The sequence below is a fragment of the Barbus barbus genome (assembly GCF_936440315.1).
Source record: "Barbus barbus genome assembly, chromosome: 25".
In the NCBI taxonomy this organism is placed as follows: domain Eukaryota; kingdom Metazoa; phylum Chordata; class Actinopteri; order Cypriniformes; family Cyprinidae; genus Barbus; species Barbus barbus.
In genome coordinates this window covers 25,247,645-25,268,346 of record NC_136753.1, presented here as the reverse complement: position 1 = coordinate 25,268,346, position 20,702 = coordinate 25,247,645, and the positions used below count along the sequence as shown (strand labels likewise).

General features: G+C 36.4%; 1 protein-coding gene across 2 annotated transcripts in view; it reads left to right on the top strand.

Annotated features, from left to right (window-relative positions):
• The first annotated feature begins 458 nt into the window (after positions 1-458).
• The window catches only part of LOC306845098 (rap1 GTPase-activating protein 1-like), an 81,286-nt gene continuing 61,042 nt past the window's right edge, over positions 459-20,702 (top strand). The window contains exon 1 of one of the 2 annotated variants that reach the window (XM_079377674.1): positions 459-701. The gene's annotated coding sequence lies outside the window, so the exon portion shown is untranslated. The remainder of the gene's footprint in view (positions 702-20,702) is intronic. The other variant, XM_079377672.1, reaches the window with a different exon arrangement.

The window sequence follows — 20,702 nt, the reverse complement described above, 5'->3', positions numbered from 1 at the left end:
TTGACTTTAAATATTTCAAGACAAAACTGGTTCATTTTTTTTTAGGTTTGGTAGGATTTTATTTTATTTTTATTTTATTTATTTTTGCAATCTCCAGTCTTTAACAAACAATGTATCATACATAGCCTATTTAAAAAAAAAAACTAATTATATATACTTTATAAAATGAAAGTTAATATAAAGGACATTTTTGTGCTGTTACTGGTCACCAAGTTTCTTATTATTTTTAATTATTATTATTATTTTGCATTTCCACTAAAATAGTAATGCAGTGACAAATTAATTTTTAAAAGTTCAAATAGCCTGTTCAAGGCAGACTTAAAATTAATATGAGAATTAAAATGTGCATATACAAAAATAAAATACAAAAGTGTAAAATAGTTTCATATTTTTATATACCCCATTAGATTGTAAAATGTGTTCATTGTGTTGAGGAGTGATGGTCACGTGACGCGGGCATTCTGTACTGTAGCCTCAGCTTGTTTCTTTGAAAGAGGAAACGCGCCGCGTTCATTCCTCACTGGCATCATCTCTGAGGGGACAGAGCTCAAAATATTTTCTTTTTTTGCTCTACAGTTCACCAAGAAACCTAGGCAACCGTTCGTTTTTAACCTCATCATTAGAAACGCCTCCCTTGCTTCGAAGACTACACCTGTCCTGTCCCAGCATCATCATCTGAGCGAGATTCTGCACAACTACTGGTAATCCGCATTACTTTATGATGCTTTATACGTATATTAAACAATAATGTAAAAGTTGCATGTTTTATCTTAAATGCCACATTAGAGCAGTCGAATTTATATTATGTGAATTAACTATTGTGCATGTTATCAAGCTGCCTAATTAGTCATGTATCAAAATAACAACTTAAAATGCTTCCCCAAATTGTCCTTTTCCGAGCTTAATTTAGTCGTTCATTATTTAATTCGGACACCCGGTTGCTTGCTGCAGCAAAGCTTCATTGTTCCAGGTGTATGCGTGAAGAGTAGAATCGAGTAGCTTTCCATTAAAAATGAACCATGCTGCTTTTTGTGGACAGAGATGAGAGGACTTTTGAGAGAAGCGCTCAGAAAAGAACTTAACAAGCTTGTTGTTTTTTTGGGATTCAGTCAAGTCCACCTCTGCTTTATTATAAGGGTTCAAACTGTGATACTTATCCAATGTGTTAAGGGAGGAGTATTAATCATTTTTCTGTGGCCCACACAATAAAATGTTTTGCAGAATGCCCGAACTGCTCTTTTCCATATAATACAAGTGATTTGTGCTGTCAAGCTCCAAAAGGTCACAAAAAAGCTATAAAAGCACCTTAAAATACCATAGTATGTGATGAGAAATATCATTCTCTTGTTTTGAACTGAACTCAAGCATGAAAGAACTTTGAGTCCAACAATTAAGAAGATTTTCAGCCAATAAGCAATATTTGTGACTCTTTTTCTGACAGTAATGTGTGACGACAGAAGGCTTGGAATTTGATGGAATACAGACTACTTTTGTGGTGCTTTTTTGGAGCTTGATAAAAGCAGTTTATGTGTTAGCGTAAGAAAAAATAATTTGAGAGTCGGAATGAGAGAAATTCAATATTTGGGTGAATTACTTCTCTAAAAAGGATTTTGTGGTGTAAACCAATTCATATTGATGGCGTTTTTGGGTATTCAACATTGCTATAATGCTACCTGCTGCTGTACTTCTATAAGTCACTGCGGTTAACAGCCTTGATACCAGTTCACACAAATCCATTATAAAAGGATTTCTGAGCTTTCTAAACACTGTCACTAGCTTTTCACTAACCGCCCTTTACATTTTATAATGTGTAACTATAAGAAGTGTCTGAATCTGAGCCTGTAGTGGGGCGTATGAACAACGTTTGTCCAATGGTCTGGTTCTTCCACCCTGTTATCACCCGTGTTCCACCCTCCCTTCTGTCCTCTTATCTGCTTCCCCCATTCCTCTCGCTCTCCCTCGCTCTCGATCTCACTCTCTCACCTTCTTCATCTCTCTCTCTCTTACTCTTCTATCACACTCTTTCTTCCTCTATTCATCCTCCCCTCTCCCTCCGCTCTCTTTCTTTAACACCCTTCACCCCCTCTGCTTTCCCCGCCTGTGGCTAGCATTATTTTGTGGTCCGTCTGTTTAAAGAGATGGACAGCTGTCGAGATGCCATGGAGGGCAAGAGTTCCTGCAGCTATTTGCTGATTGTTGGCTTTTTCCCCATCTCACAAGTCTAATGACCCCTCAGCGCTTTCCACTACAGAAAAATAACACTATTAGATTAGTCAGAGCGAGTGGAGGAGTATTGACTGTTCAGTCTAGCTGCTGGCCAAGGCTAAAAGTTCAATGCTGTTGTATGTATTAGGCCCGGCTATAGACGAGAAATAAATGGATGAGAGGGCAAAGATGGATGAGCTGAACAGTAATTGAGCAGAATCTGTGAGCAAGGGATAATGTGTGTATTTTTAAACGTAGAAGGGAAATAGAGTAAACCTGAATGCTGGCTTTTCAAAATCAGTCTCGTGCAAGTAAAATTGCTGTTCATAAATGGAATTCATTTGTTAAATCAGATTTGTTTTTGCAATGTGGCTTCAATGTGAATTCATGCCATTTTTACATCAGTCGAATTTGATATGGTGTGCTTGCAGCACTATGAAGTAGTACACAGAATGTGCACAAAGGTGTTTGATTTAAATATTTATTGATTAAATTACATTGTCAAATGTTACACTAAGTTAAAATGTTAATGGCAATAGATAAAGTAGACTAGAAAAGGTCTTCTAATTTTTTACAATAACAAAATACTTTATATTCAATAACACTGGTTTATGATTTTAAGAGGATCATGCCATTGTGTAGTGTTTGACGAAGAATTGGTTGTGAAGTTCAGTGTCTGATATAGGTCACTTTAAAAAAGTAATGTAAACAACCTGACAAAACTTGACTTTGAGAAATTTATCTTATTGTGTGAACACAGCCTAAATGAAGATTTTGTATATTACAACAATTTTGAGTTGCATCATGATGGTCTATCATGATTGATTATATTTAGGTCATGTAAGGTGAAGATGAAGCGACAGAGATACTGTCCATATTATAATTTTTTTATCATAGATTTTGATTTTCTAATATTAAGTATTGGCCAATGAACTCGAAACACACAAGTCATTGTAAAATTAGCAAAAATAAATTATGAAGACATGATTACAATTTTATTGTTTTATTATGTTTAAAAGATGGGATTTTATATGTCAAAAAGGTTGAACTCTGTTAGTTTTGGAACATAAAACGTGCTCAAACATCTAAAGTTGAGGTGCACTGGATTACATATGCTTGGCAAAAAACGCTAATAGTTTGGGACAAGGACACGTTTTTGTGTTGAGGGCTTCAGGCAGCAAGTATTTTCAGCAAGGGCAATCAAGGCCAAGGATGTAGAGTGTACACTGCGTGGAGAGAGTGATTGGAAGAGGGAGAGTGAATGTTTCCTGCAGGCTAGGATACAACAGCGAAACCTTTTGTGATCAGAACCACTTTTAGGACTGAGATGTTCTTACAATTCTGTGTTGTTGCAAAATCGCACCTGCAGTACTTCTTATAGCACCGTCTTTGTTGTTGGACCTTGTGAAAAGATTCTGTGGAATTCATTTAGTATAGAAACAACAATAGCAGCTATAGCTTTGCTTTCCTGAAGCAAATGCTGTACAAGGCAGGAAAACAATAGTATTCAAGTTTTTGGTCGAGTTTTAAATGCTGCGTCATGCTGCTTCGTCCTGACACTCAGCATGTCCTGTTTTCTGTCCAGTGTCCACATAAGGACGACCGTAGATGGTAACCTTGATGAAAGACAAGACCAATCACAATTCAGTATGCAAGTAAATGCAAGAAAGAAGACCAATTGTGATTCAGAATGGAAATATTTCATTGACACCATGAAAGGTGAACCTATTCAAACATTTAGGAGAGATTGACTGCTGTTGACTTTTAGCTACCGTTGCAAACTTGCAATGCATATTTTATGCCCAGTAATTGTTTATTCTTTATTTCTGGCACAATGATGACTAAGAAGTCTTTAGAATACAACAATAAAAACATGCATTATGAATATTTTAATAGTATTAATAACTTTTTCTTTGTTTTTCTTTAGAGAGCCACCAACGTCATATGGGATTTTCAAACTTGAATTGTGAATAAAAATCTTAGTTACGAAAACCATGTTTGAAGAAAGCACATCGTACAGTACATTTGTACAGTCAGTGATAGAACAATTGCTTTTATCTGGGGCGGTTGTGTCAGACCTTTTCTACTGATTTACTGATCTACTGATCCCTGAACAGGGATTGCTTTGAATTCTTTTTTTAGAGCTTTGGGATTCCCAGTGCCTTTGGTTTTAAATCAAATGAGTTTGAAGCTCGAGTCAGTGGGTCATGTTGTAATATCACGTTGAATCAGTTTAGACAAGTCAATTCGTTTACCTTCAGGATGTTGCTAGTTTAATACAGAAGCATAATAATACTATTATTTTTCAGACTGGCAAATTTATCTCCTCCAAAAGATTGAATCGGAATTGCTTTATTCCTTTTCCTGTTCATTCTAACAGAAGTAGAGTGAGATTGAAGCCCTTGCATCTGTTTGAATTTGTCGATTTGATTATATAATGCTGTTGTGTTGTTAAGAGTGAGTCTTATCTTAAAGGGATCCCTGGGTATTAAGACTTGTATGGCTTAATATAACGTAAATTATGTTTCTTACTGAAATATGTAGTAGAAAACCCATCAAAGATTTAAGTTATTTAAAAAAATCACATCGTTTTATACATATTTTGAACTATGGGGGGCGCCATTATTCTGATGACGCAAAATTGGTTGCACTCAGTGAGCTACTAGCGCTACCTGTTGCTATTTTTACCACAATACAACTCGGAATAGACAACTCTGAAAATAAAATACTGATATGATGACCACAGCTACTGAAAGAGCTTACAGGTGGCGATGGATATAAGTATAGGTTTAAACCAAATGCTGTATCATCGATTTTTTCCCCACAAGGAGTCTAAACGCCCCGGATATTGAGGGAAATCAGCGCTGAGGAACTCCTCTAGTGGCCGCGAGTCATGATTAGCGTCGGCATGTTTACATCTTAACAGATGGCATCTAGCGTTTCTTGTCTCAGTCGTTTGTAAGCTCTTTCAGTAGCTGTGGTCTACTAAGACTCAAAGGCATTGAGTGGAGGGAAAAAAGGGTTTTTATGAAGTTTTATTCGTCCACCGGCATCTTCCCATGCTTTTTTTTGACTGAAAATCAGAATCAGAATCAGATTGAGCTTTATTGGCCAAGTATGTTTACACATACAAGGAATTTGTTTTAGTGACAGAAGCTCAACAGTGCAACAGAGAGACAGCAACAGGACAGGACACAGATAATAAAGAATATTAATACAAATATCCAAATAGGCAATGTACAAAACAGCAAAAACACAATATATAATATAGACAATAATGTGTGTACAGGTCTGATATGTGCAAATTTTAAATGAAAAAATTAGATAAATAAAAAAAAAAAGTAAGCTAGTGTGGTGAATAAATAATAGAGTTGTGTGCTCCGCGTTTTATTGTTGAGTGTTCATGAGATGGATTGACTGAGGGAAGAAACTGTTCTTGTGTCTGGTCGTTCTGGTTCTCAGAGCTCTGTAGCGTCGACCAGACGGTAACAGTTCAAAGAGGGAGTGTGCTGGATGTGAGGGGTCCAGAGTGATTTTACCAGCCCTTTTGCTCACTCTGGATAAGTACAGTTCTTGGAGAGTGGGGAGGGTTGTACCAATGATTCGCTCAGCAGTCTCCGTAGTCTTCTGAGGTCAGATTTGGTAGCTGAGCTGAACCAGACAGTTATTGAAGTGCCAAATGACAACCAAAATACCACAATGTGGTATCGTATCAGTATTTTATTTTCTGAGTTGTGTATTCTGAGTTGTGTTGCGGTATAAAGTCAAAGACCATAGAAATAAGCGCCAGTAGCTCGAGTGCAACCATTTGACGCCATCGACGCAGAATGTACCGTGCACATAAAATAATGGCGCCCCCCATAGTCCAAAAACAGTGAGGAGAAAAATGTAGATTTTTTTCAAATAACATACATTTTCATGGGTTTTCTAGTACATATTTAAATAAGAGACATAATTTACGTTATATTAAGCTATACATGTCTTAATACCCGGGGATCCCTGTGTGAATGCAAACTGGAGATCCTAAAAAAGTAAGATGACCAGCTCTCTCATATCTTAGTAATTTGTGGCTTTGGTTCATGCATTGAATTGTCTAGAATCTTTGGAAATTTCTGAGTGATGCCTCTATCCAGAGATTTCTGTCAAAGACTAAGTCAAAATCAATGTGTATTACTAGCACTAAACTACTGACATAAAGCATAGTGGAGCTTGTAGTCTTTAAGTGACGCTACGGTTTGAAGATGTGTGACCGTGCTGATGATGGACTGTCTGTCAACCTCCAAGATATAGGATAAAGCAGAGGTTATAAAAACAGTTCATATCACTTGTGCAGACAGATAGCTGGATAACACCATTGTAACTCAAGGTAACACGTGAAGGAAAGAGTTTCTTGTTAAGTGTCCATTAAAGATAATGTGCTTTTGCCAGATTCCCAGTATCAGATGTCACTATCATCCAAGAGGTTATCTGAAATCCAATTTCTGCAACACATCTATCTATCTATCTATCTATCTATCTATCTATCTATCTATCTATCTATCTATCTATCTATCTATCTATCTATCTATCTATCTATCTATCTATCTATCTATCTATCTATCTATCTATCTATCTGCTTGTCCCAAATAAAAACAATGGAAAAAGGACTGGAATTGGGAACTGCTGATATAGCCTCTGGTATTCTGGTCTGTGAGCGTATATGCATTCAGGGGGCGTGGCTTTGAACGGTGATTTGCAGGGAGGGTGGGACGTTCGCTTTCAGTGCTATCAGGCTAAAGTTAGCATTTTCCAAGATCTCCATCTGCACCTTTAATGGTTTTAGAATCAAGCATTTTATCATTAAGAACAAAGGCCTAGATTTGAATATAAATGGTTTCACATACATAAATACGAATGTTAATGTAAATAATATACAGTATAAATATTCAGTTAGGCCACATTTTCCCATTTCTTTCATCTGCAGACAAATATTTCATATTCTAGCATATATTTACTTTGATCCCTGCTTTAAAAATTCATGCTGATGTATCTCATTGGTCTGCGTGTGTATGTGTGTGTGTGTGTGTGTGTGTGTGAGAGAGAGAAAGACTTCAGAAGGAGGGCGTTGAATATGTAATTGTCACTGGGACTAATCTACTGAGATATTACATGGTTATTTCTTTCCTCTCTCTCTCTCTTGTTCTCCACTGCCGCTCCTCTGGGGGAAAAGAGACAGGCTCTGTAAAACAGTCTATTAGTCATAGTGCTGGGGTCAGTGGGGACACCCCAAGCACAATATGAGTAATGATTTCTCAGTGTGAAAGATTTAAACAGAAGTCCTCGGGGGGACACACCGGGCCCCTGCAGACATCTGAGGGCGCTGGGCTTAAAGTACAGAGTCACTCGGAGGAGACCAGGGGTCCGGGTAAAGACCCATGTCACACTATATGTGTTGCTTTCGATTTAGAATTCTGTCTCTCAGGTTTTGTGCTTCTTTTTCACTCTTACTGTGTAGTTTGTACTCCTTTTTGTCTCTCATCTCACTTTTTTGGAAATAAAATGGGTGGCGAATGCCATTTCATGTTGAAAAACTTTAGAATCAGTATCAGTGAAGCCGTTATGCAGATAGGCCTAAGTGAACAATAATATTGCCACTGCTCCTGTTTTCTTGCCTCACAACATGTGCAGAATGTCAGCAGCAGCTGTGGAAATATTTTTAAGACAACAGATGCTTTGCATGTGGGGTGTTTTGCATTAGCATTAGGTTTTGTAGAGAGAGAAGGTTGCAATACTTTGAATTAAATAAAAAATAAGTAGAATTTTAACCCTAACAAATTATGTGCATGTTGTTGTTGTTGCTGTTATCACAGTGCAACTAGAAGTATGAAATGGAATTGCTTTGGTCTATAGAAAAATGCCTTGTGTAACACTGTTGATGACACATTCATTGCTTTTTTTGTTGTCCTAATGTTGTCTACAGAAAATATTTGTGATTGGCTGTGATTTGTCTCTCCAGTCATTTTAATAGTTTAACTGCAAACTGTAGTGCTGGAATGTGTGTGTGTGGGTTTGGCTGTGCTTATTTCACTGTCCGTTGGTCCAGAGCCAAAGCAAATGCATGCAAAGGAGGTACCAGAATCATTGGTTGTGGGGTATGATTTTCTTTTTTCTTTTTTCGTGTTCTTTGATTGAATTCTTTAGAAACTAAAGCTTGCAGACAGTTTGAAGCGATTCGCATGGAAAAACATAATGCTTTATATATTCGTGGTCTGTAGTGAACATTTGTAAACCAAAAGAAAACCTTTTAACCTCTACTGAATCTTCTGCAAATCACATTTTTAGCTGTAGAATTGAAAAAGCGAGTTTGAAGGAGAACTGAAAGAGTGATTTTGCGAGAGCATTATTCTGAAGGATGTTCCTGGTCGGCCTTGTTCTATAATTGCTTTTCCCATGTAATGTCGGGCGGCTATGAATTCCTTTATTTTTTTTCTTTAATTTTACATTAACATTTTATTATATGAATACATTTTTCTGAAAATAAGCAATATTTTCAAATAATAACTGTAAAGGAAGTGGTTGAAGCCTGCCTTTGTGTGTTTAGCACAATCTCTGCTGAAGTCGGATATCATGGCCTTGACATTCGCCATCCAAGCGAATTGGAAATAGTTACACTTATTACTATTACAGACGTTTTTGGCTTTCATGTTATCTGTACTCTAATGTAACACAGTGTTTGAGAGATATTTGAGAATTGTTTTCAGAAAATCTTTCTCATCTTGACAAAATTACTATGTTCAGAATAACCATACTGGCATAACATACTTTACTTCTATTACTATTTCTGCTGTATGCAATATATAAATAATATGAACTGCAATTTTAACATTCTTTTTAATTAATCAGACTCTTGAGAGTTAGGACATTTTTGCAAAAAAAAAATTGCATAGCAAATAACCATTTTTATTTATGAGATGATAACAGCTCAACATTCGCTGAATTAAATGTCACTGAGCTCACTGCACTGCATCAGTGTAGCATACACTCTTAGAAATAAAGGTGCTTCATGATGCCATAGAAGAACCTTTTTGTCTTAATGGTTCCATAAAGAACCTTTAACATCTGAAGAACCTTTCTATTACACAAAAGGTTCTTTTTGGCAAAAGAAGGTTCTTCGGATTATAATAAGGTAAGAAAGAGATGGTTCTTTAAAGAACCTTTAACTGAATGGTTCTTTGTGGAACCAAAAATGGTTCTTCTGGCATCGCTGTGAAGATCCTTTTAAGCATTTTTATTTTTAATAATGTACTACAGTTTAAAACATTCAGTATTGCATAATACATAATATTTCACACGTAATTTAAAAATATAGTTCACGGTACACTGTTCAGTATGCAGTTCACATTACCTTTTATTACAGTCTTAAAAATAAAGGTTCCAAAAGAGGTTTTTCACTGTTCCAAAAGAGGTTCCTCAAAGAACATTTCGGTTCTTAAAAGAACCATTTGTTTTCTTTGTATGTAGAATATTTCAATAATCTGAAGAATCTTTTCCCACTAAAGAACCTTTTGTGCAGTGGAAGGGTCCATGGATGTTAAAGGTTCTTCATGGAACCACAAATGAGCCTGTTATTTTTTAAAGCATTTTAGGTAGAAAGGAATCATACACATTCAGTGCTCCAAAATCAAGGCCAGTTAGGAGCATCTTCCAGCCTGTGAGTCATTGTGCACAGTATTTGTACACTAGGTGTCCATGCTGAAAGGACAAAATAAGCTAAATTTAAACAGTTCTAAATGGATTTTTGGAAGGCACAGGAGACATTTAAAGATGCAACATTTTAAATGTCAGTGCAGGTCACTGGCATTGACTCATTTAGTAGTTTAGATGCTTTTAATTATACATACAGCTGATATTGCCTTTTCTTTGAATCAGATTTTCTAACAAACACGTACTGAAAAAGTCACCTTTGAAGGATCAGCAATTAGTCAGTTAATCTGTTTGATGGCAGTACTTTCTGTGCTAGTTCTCAAAACTTAAATCTATGAACTATAAACCAGTAACATATTCAATGATGTCAAAATATGACACCTTTTGTAATGTCTGTTCAATCATTTTGTGAATTAATCATTTAAGTTTTTTTAAATGGATTGAAAGTCCTGAATATTATGTATGTAGTTTTGCATGCCTGTTTAAATCACTTTGCAGTATCTGTCCTTGCTGTATTTGTGTGTGCATTGGTCTAGACAGTCCTGCTAAATATAATACATCAGGCGTGCTGAGACATGCTGTGGGCATGAGGTAAGATGGCCAGGATGTGAGAAATGTGCTCACTGGACACACAGACACATACAGGCCTTTAAGGTCATTATGAGTCACGATCAAGGCAAACATGCGTCATCAACATGTCAATCACTCAACTGTCATCTTCAGTTCACCTTTAAAAATGCCAGTGTGCCAGTTCAGCATACAAAACCAACGATCTTTGGACTGTCAGATTAGCATTACGATCGTTGCTACTACTGCCATAGAAACTGCATTATTTTTCTTTTTAACATTTTTTTAATACGCTTTATACAATACATGTAGTGTGTTTGGCCATTTCTATGCAAAACTGTGTTATGTTAATAAAATCGCTTTTGATGGAATTTCTGAATCACTATGATTGAATATGCATTTGATTGCAGGAGTGGTCTGAATTGCCAAGAGGTATTAGATTAGCAAATAGCACTCCATCAGATGCCTCCTGGAGCACTTCCGCCGATGGTTCCTGTTTGAAAACAGCTCACATTTCTGAGTCGCTTCTCTTTTTTTTCTTAATATCTGTTTTGCATTATTCATTTTTGGGGTGGTATTAGAGATGGGAGATTTCCATAAATAACTTCTACTATCTCAATTAGATTAACTTCAGTGTACCCGAAGCAGCATTTTAAGCTTCGTTTCAAATTTGTGTGACCAGAATTCAGACTATCAATTCTTAAAGGGATCGTTCACCCAAAAAATACATTTTGTCATCTACGCACCATCATTTATTTGAAAATATGTTTGATTTTTCCCATGGGCACAGCATGAGTTGTGTGTGTGTGCTTTTTTAATTTATTTACTCCAATGCACTTTTTCATATAATGACCATGGCTGTCAAGCTTCAAAATTAAGAATAATTATATTTTTGTGTGAGGAACAGACAAAAATGTAATATTACTTTAGAACAGGGGTTCCCAAACCTGTTCCTGGAGCCTCCTCAACACTGCACATTTTGCATGTCTCCTTTATCAGTCACACCTCATTCAACTCATCAGCTCATTAGTAGTAACGCCAAGACCTGAAATGGGTCAGACGAAGAAGACATGCAAAATGTCCAGTGTTGGGGAGGCTCCAGGAACGAGTTTGGGAACCCCTGCTTTAGAATACTTGTTATAGTATTGACATGTCCAAGTTGAAAAGAAAATTTTAGGACTGCATTGGGTAAAAAAAAAGTATCATGTTTTTTTTCTGATAAAAATTGTGATTATAATTAAAAATGATTAAATGTTCTGGTTTGCAGTGCTTGTTTATAGGGCTGTACAATTTGGCCAAATATTTTGTTATCATGTATCAATAATAATATAATAATAATAACAAATATATATCATAATTATTATTTGTGTAATATTTTACTTTTAAAAAATAGAATAATAATGTTATTTTACTGTGTAACTGTAAAATTACAAAACAAATATTTTTAATTTGTCTTAATTTGCAAATGGTAAACTATCAAGCTTTTATTTTTATAGTTTGGGAAGATGGTTAGCACATATTTTGTTTCCAAATTGATGCTTGTTGCGTTCCCAAATTCCCATGTTGGACTTTTGGTTTAATTTTGATTAATAATTCTGCACTATAAAATATCACTGTATGTGTCTGTATGACATAATATACATTTTTGTGTGAGCTCTTTGTTTAATCCCCTTAAAAGGAATCTATGTCGTTTTATAGTATGTACATGAATCCTAACCCTAAATACACTATGACATTTGACAGAGTGATGTAGACTACAAGAAGACTTAGCCATGAGTGCCTGTGGACACAGTCCTGTTCCATTGAGTTAGTTCTGATTAGATCATTAATTCTGATCTAGTTGATATGAGGAGGGTTGGCCGCTTGTCCCCTGCTTCCACCCCCACAGTTCCCTCAGAGCACAGCCTGGGTTCGAAAGACTTGTCACTGACAGATCCTTGATCGCCTCTCACCGTCTGATGGAATGATAGATGATGAAAGCACAGGGGTAAACGAACAGAAGAGATTAGATTCTCTTATCATGTCTATCATCCCTGACAGAGTACTTCAGACCGGATGGATGCGTGGATGACGGGAAGAAAGGTTTCAGAGGAGGGTGAGCGGATGAAAAAGATGCTCTGGGAAACTAAGAATGCGCGTGTCAAGCTCGGGTGTTTTCGTGAGGACGGGTTACGTAATCTCAAAGAGATCTCAAACAGTCTCTTGGAAAGGGTGCATATGTGGTGCCTACTCCCACGCAGGGTTTTGAAAAGTGTATTTTTGAATTTCAACTAGATTTGGTGAAAATGTGAGTGGTGCTTGTGTGGTCGCTGTGTTGTGAGTGGTTAGCAGGATGTTGCTATCCAGTTGCTAAGGTGTTCTGATTGTGTTTTAACACATTTCCAGGTGGTTTACTGGCAAGTTAAAAGAGTCCTCTTTAAAAGAGACCTATTATGCCTCTTTTTACAATGTGTAACATAAGTTTCAGTTGTCCGCAGAATGTTTCTGTTAAGTCGACAGATATTCTGCCAAAAAACATCTGTTTTGATTATAATGACTATCGTGTTGAAATCATGCATTTTAAAGCCATATCAGTGTAAACGTCTGATATACGGTTTTCTGAGCGCACACATCCGAAGCATGAGCACAGAAAGCGGCTGTCACGCAGCATGTGAGTACTAAACGAAGTTGTCTTTCATGTCTTATTGCGCTTAAACGGTCAAATACACACAAGTTAAAGTTAAAAACACACATAAGTTACAAAAACAGTCAGTTATGTCTGTGATGGTAAACAGCCGGGAAACAAATCGCATGTCTATATTACATCTGTGTTGGCAGCAGCATAATATACAGTAAATAAATCCACTGCTCTCTTGTCTCCTCTGAGGCTGGGACTCTGAATAGTGTTCTGTGCTCGTCAGTGCAACCAAAGACAGAACAGTTAGCATGCTTTCCTAGAACTTTCCATGTGGCGTTAGAACTTGTACACCGTTGTTATTTGCGAAAACACAATGGGTGCCGTGGGTGGAAATGTGCAGATTAAGGTCCGGTAATGTTATAATAAGATCTCTTTTCTACATCACGGGGGGAGTGAAAACTGAGTGGCTCATTTTTTCACAAGGTTGCAGAGAAAGGCTTACCAAAAAATAGCTGGATTGTTCTTTTTCACGTTTTCTGGGTTAATAGATGCACCGTGGACCCGATTGTAGCATTTAAGCATGGACAAATTTAGATTTTCATGCTATGTCGCTTCTTAATCAGGCCAAACACTTTTGAACTAACAGCACCAGTATGTCCATTAGAACACTGTACGATTACAAACAGTGTCTGCCAGGACGTTATGCAATTATTTTATGGACATTTTCATTTACCTCAAAACACAAATGTGTGTCAAAATTCAAAATGTAGATAAAACATCTTTAAAACATGAATACGATTTTTTTATATATTAATACAGTATACTGTGCCGTATTTTACAGATATTTTAAAGTGCATGATTACAAATAATTTCTCAGCATGGTTTTGGTAACCGGTTCTAAAGTAACTCTGGTTAATGTTTAACATTGGATAATGTTAATAAAAGTTAATAAATATCAGCTAGTTATCAGTTTGCACTAATCTTGATTTTGCAGCACTAAAATGGATACAATCCCAGATTGGTACAAAAGGGCAGTGATTTATGAACAATAACTTTGATTAATTGATTGATATTCTGGTCCCTATATGAATCAGGTCCATCAGTCTGTTTTATTATTTACAATAAAGTTGATTGCTTAGAAAAATTGTTGCACAGTTCTACACAGCAAATTGCATGATTTGAGGCAATATTCATGTCCGTGCATTACCGTTCACAGTTTGGGGTTAGGAAATAAAAAATAAAAATAATGATGCTTTTTATTTAGCAAGGATGCATTAAATTGATCAAAAGTGCCAGGAATTTTTTTTTATAATGTTACAAAAAATGTATCGAGATTTCCATAAAAATATTAATAAGCACAACTGTTTTTTTAACATTAAATAAAAACAAATCTGCATATTAGAATGATTTCTGATTATCGTGCAACACAGAAGACTGAATTAATGATGCTGAAAATTCAGCTTTGCATCACAGGAATAAATTACATTTTTAAATAAATTCAAATAGGAAAGAGTTATTTTAAATTGTAAAAATATTTCACAATTTTATGTAGCCTATTTATAAATGTAGCCTTGGAGAGCATAAGAGATTTCTTTCAAAAACATTCAAATATTTTACTGACACCAATGTAAATGTATAACACAAGTGATGAATTAAATGGTTATGTGTTGTTTTTTTTCTGAATTTTAATAGTTTGTTGTTCTGAAGTTTCATAAAAATGAAAATAGAAAATATTGTGTTTTGAGAACTCAGATCAGGTCTGGGAATGCCATAGATTCATCTTTGCATTAAGTGTGAGCCGTCTAGGTTAAGTTCTCAAAATCTCTATGGGGCTTGGGGAGAACAAACACAAATAAAAACCGTACACACACAGACACTCATTTACCCTTAGAAACAGAAAAACAGTCGCACACAAGTGTGTCTGGTAAAGTGAAATGTCAAGGAGATAAGTGAAATTGTTTAGTTGTTCCCCAGAGAGTGGAAACCGAAGCAGAGCAATTATCTTAATTGTGTTCCAGTGGTGTTTATACCCATCATGCTCTGTCACTGAATATCTCTTCTGTTGTCTCTCAACGTTTCCTTCTGTATGGTAATACGTTTATGTGCAATTCTGTCATGTTGTATTTTTAGTTTATGACACTCATTTGTAATTTCCCTGCATTACTTGGCTTTTACACTTGATTTATACCTCTCGTGTCTTTCAGTGTCTTGGTTTAGAGACTCTTTCTTTAGACCAAGAAGTATTTTAAAAAGTCTGTGTAGTTAGACTTTTGACTATCATAAAGTCTAGTTCACATGTCCACTTTTAAGCAACATAAACAGTGACTAACCACAGTTCAGTTCGTTTTTACCTGTGAAAATCCTTGTCAAATCTTTGCACATGAAAGTGTTTTTGCGCCATTTAAGGGCAGAATAGATTATACCAAAAAGTAGGTTGCACTTTAGTTCATTTATTTCATTTCTATACATCCAAAAATAATAATGCGATTATGTCACAGACTGAAAACTAATATATATAAGTTGCTTTTATTTGACTTTATATTTTCAGTCAGCGTTTTTTGCTGTACCTTTAGGGGGATTGTTTGGAGGCATAGGGTACACAACATGATGAATTCATTAAACATTGTCATTAGTTTTAGGTTGCTGCTGAACTATCTGAATAATTTATTTGCTGTAAGCTCTCCTCTGTGTTATTGTGTTGACTTAATTGCCATTCAGCCACAAATACAATATTCCTGATTGGCTATTATATTAGAATTGTCCACGAGTTGCTGTTGTTCTTATCTCAACAAAAGCATATGATGTAATAAAAGGATTTTGCCATCACTGTGATATTTGCAGCTCAGCTTGGTGTTATAGTGAGAACAAATACATTTGTTTCACTCACCAGGCTTATTCTTCAAGCCCCTTTCTCTGATGGCACGACCCCAAATAGCTTCCAGACGGCTCAGACGGCTCCTCAATGTTAAACACGAATTCCAGCAGATGTTGTTCTTGTTGTCACGTTGAGATGGAGAGCGAACGCACTAAACAAACATGTTTAGAATCAGGAAGCTTTCTGAACAAATGCCAACAGTGACAGGAAACACTGCAGACTGATTGCTAATAGAAAGGAAAGATATTTAACATCTCAATTGTTCCTTCTAGATTAAATGGGGTGCAAATGAGGTGATTGTGAAAGTTGCATGCTGCTCCGAGTTTTCCTCTGAGGGAAAAAAGACTAGTAAATATCTTGCGGAAAGTTTCAAATGTCAGAGATTTTGATTTGCACTCCGACATTTTGTGGGATGAGAATATAAGTATACTTTATATTTAAAATGTCACTGGGGAGTAGTTTATCCAAAAATATAATTTTTAATAATTTGCTTGTCTTAATGTTTTTCTTAAAGGAATAGTTGACCCAAAATGAAAATATGCAGGAAATGTACTCTCAGGCATCCGAGATGTAAATGAGTTTGTTTCTTCATCAGATTTGGACAAATTTAGCATTACATTACTTGCTCACCAATGCATCCTCTGCAGTGAATGGGTGCCGTCAGAATGAGTCCAAACAGCTGATAAAAACATCACAATTCCAACAAATAATCCACAGGACTCCAGTTTATCAATAAACATCTTGTGATGCAAAAAGAAGCGTGTTTGTATTAAACAAATCCATCATTAAGATGATTTTAACTTCAAAATGATTTGTTCTCTCAGTGATACATTTGAAGTGGTTAATAGACTGACTAGCTAGCTAAACTGAACCAGGAGCAGTTTGTAACCTAATATGTCTAGTTGTGAATGCATGCTGTCTTTGGAGACAAAGTTCAATTCGAGTCGATGACTTGAAAATTCACTAAAAGAAACTAGAGGAGACCACAAGTCTTATGAGCTTTCCGAACCTGTCTGCTCTCTCTAAAACACTATCGATGCAGGGCTTTCATTACAGGAAGGCACACACTCGTCCACCTACATCCAGGAAGTGATGTGATTTGAATCATTGATCAATTTAATGGAGGCTCTGGACAACCGACAGTGTCTTACTGCAGTCTTTCTTGTGTAGCGTAGTGAGAATTGTGTAGTCAAATAGAGACTTGTGAAGGATGTACATACATACAGCAATGTTTTCAACATTGATAACAATAAGAAATGTTCCTTGAGCAGCAAATCAGCATATTAGAATGATTTCTGAAGGATCATGTGACACTGAAGCCTGAAGTAATGATATTCAGATTTAAAAATTAAGCTTTGCATCACCAGAATAAATTACATTTTGAAATATATTGAACAGTTATTTTAAATTGCAATAGTATTTCACAATATTCATGTTTTTGTATTTTAATATTGAATAAATGCAGACTTGTTAGCATAGGAGACTTCTTTCAAAAACAAAACAAAACAAAAAAGTCTTACTGACCTCAAACACAGATTTTAGATCTCAAAATACCCATCTCAGCAAGTATTCTCATATCCGGCAGGGATTGTAGGTGGGGGGAGTGAATGTCTAGCGCTCTCTCCACCCTCAATACCACGACTGAGGTGCCCTTGAGCAAGGCACCGAACCCCCAACTGCTCCCTGGGCGCCGCAGCATAAATGGCTGCCCACTGCTCCGGGTGTGTGTTCACGGTGTGTGTGTTCACTGCTGTGTGTGTGCACGTTGGATGGGTTAAATGCAGAGCGAATTCCGAGTATGGGTCATGCTCCATACTCAAACTCATGACGCTACACATTAGCTCGTGCAGGGATCATGTTTGTGACCGATCTTATTAGAGACACGCTAACAACTCCGACACCGCACTGAAATGCCATAGCACAAGAAATGGACGTAATCACTACGTTAACATATTTGCCAACTGGAAAAATGCAACTATGCAGCAGTGATGATTTGGGTCTGTTACAGCACTTATTAGGCTATGTCTCTGTTCATTTCCTATAAAATACGGTAAGTATGACAGCATGGTAAATAAAAAAATAAAGAATATATATACATATATAATGTGTGTGTGTGTGTGTGTGTGAGAAAGAGAGAGAGAGCGCGAGTACGGTAAAACAGGAAAAATTACGCCTGCAATTTCAAAGTGAAGGCTTATAATATACCTTACTCTTAAAAGCGCTCTTTTATTTCCTTCTTGACAACCAACCAATCACGGTCTTCAAAAGAATGTGTCATAGCTAGCAACAGGTCAGCCCCGCCTCCTCACTAAGATAAAAGTTTTTGTCATTTCCTCGCTCAGAGTTGCTCTCAGATTGGTCCTGAATCACTTTTAAGCTAAATTAGGAGCTCTCTAAAAGAATTCTTAGAATCTTTAGGAATATGGGCCCTGATCTGTAACTCAAAAAAATTCAGTATCGTGGATTTTGTGATTAATTTCACCCGTAGATATAGAGTTGGGCAAAAAAGTATTTAGTCAGCCACCAATTGTGCAAGTTCTCCCACTTAAAAAGATGAGAGAGGCCTGTAATTTTCATCATAGGTACACTTCAACTATGAGAGACTTTTTTCTTTATATCCAGTGTTGGGGAGTAGTTAACTACAAGTAGCGACGCTACTAACTTAACTACATTTTTCAGTAGCTTGGCAGTAGCTCAGTTGCTTTTTAAACAGTGTAGCTTTTCCAGTAGCTAACTACTTTTTGCAGCAAGTAGCGGTGTAGCGCGAGCAAAAGCTACATTGCGTTTTGTCGAGCCTGCGCTAATCAGCGCGATGCAAGGATATTCTTCTTGTTTGATTACAAACTCATTTTTTGCCATTACCGCCACCTGTTGTTTAATCACGCATCTTGCGGCTAACGGTTCACTGACGTACAGAAGTGGGTTGACACACCCATATTATCCATGATGGAGCAAGACGTGGAGGATTTGGAGGATGGAGAAACAACTAACGTTAATTACCCATGGCCTTATTTGTCCAAGTTCATGTCTCTCAAAGAAACGACAAGTAAAGGTTACACTTTTGTATGCAATCTTTGCAAACCAAAGTTTAAAACGCTGTCTACGTCAAAGACCTCAAGCACAAATTTAAGGACGCACATTCAGGCGAGTAATGGCCATTTTAAATGTATTAATTATCCTGCTTTATTGCTCTCTATGTATTTTTGAGAAAATGTTCTGTATGCAATTTACGTTGGATGTATATTTTGTTCTTGCAAGGTTGTATTTGTTGCAATTTTGCACTTTTGACAAACAGTCTGAGATATTTGAGTGTTGTGTGTAATAAAACAATACTCTTTGAAATCATAATTGTATTGCATTGTTTTAAACAGTAAATATTTTACTTAAAACATTCCTCAGACACTTATTCAGTTATTTATAATATACGTTGTTCAAAAAAATCAAAAGTAGTTTCCATGTAGCTAGCTACTTTTTGATAGTAACTTGTAGTGTAGCTAACTACTTTTCCAAAAGGGTAGCTTGACTGTAGTTTAACTACTTTAACTTACGAGTAGCTTGTAGCTTGTCAAACTACAGTTTCAGAGTAGCTTCCCCAATACTGTTTATATCACACATTTGTGATTTAAGTTCTGAGAACATATCAGTCAACCCCCCCCAGAAGTGAACTTCCATTAGGCACTAATTAGACATGTGAACAGTGCTCACACAACAACAACACCTATTAATAGAGACAGCGTCCCTTCCACAGAAAACAGATTACAGTCATCATCATCTTAAATGCCTTGTAATGATTCAGGAAAAAAATGCTGCAAATTCAGTTTATGCATTTATAAATACAACCAATTAGCATTTCAAACCTGTTGTTCACTGTGATGTTTTAACAGAAGCAGAGGGGAAGTCATTAATTGTAATATAGCACATTCTCGACATGGAATGTGGCTCATTATCCAATTTCACATCACAAAGTTCCTTTTTCAACCCGTGGCAATGATAATGGCGTCCTACTAATGGTCTTCTGCTAATTAAACAAGCAGATATGCAGATTGCTGTATAATGGAGTTACTGTGGTAACCATTATCAGAATTAACCATCTGTGCATGCATGAATCAATTTCAACATTGGTTTGTTTTTCAAGCGAATATCCGAGTTTAGTCTACTCCGGTGAACCGGTATGAATATACATGCTCCCATTGCCTCCACAATAGACCAGCCTACTAATTTACCACAGTTCCGCTTAATGCATAATTGATATTTTATGAGGTCTGTTCATGTTGCTTACCATTTTACTGAGGCTGCCAGGAGATATTATTCCCCTCTGCTCAGACGAACAGCCTGATGTGCGCTTGGGCTAAGACCCATCACAATGTAATTAATCCCTGTGGGTCTGAGAATGAGTTTTGAAGTCGTCTGATATGCTGTGTAGAGGATACTATTGAGTTGTAGCAAGAATGAGGGTCATATCTGTAAATAAAAGACAAAATACATTAGCATTTAATTCGTTTTTTGGTTGGCATTGCGTTCATACTGTGAAAATGGATGGTGACTGTGACCATTAAGCTCCAAAATGATAACGACTTAATGATGACTTCAATTTTTAACTTTACTCATTCAAAGCTATTGGATGGTTTTGGAAAGCTTGGAATACAGTGCAAGAGTAATATGGGCAATATTTAGACCCAATTCATTTTAGTCCCCACATTTAACATTAAAATCAGCAATATCAGCTGATAAAAAAATGTATAAACTGTAACTTGA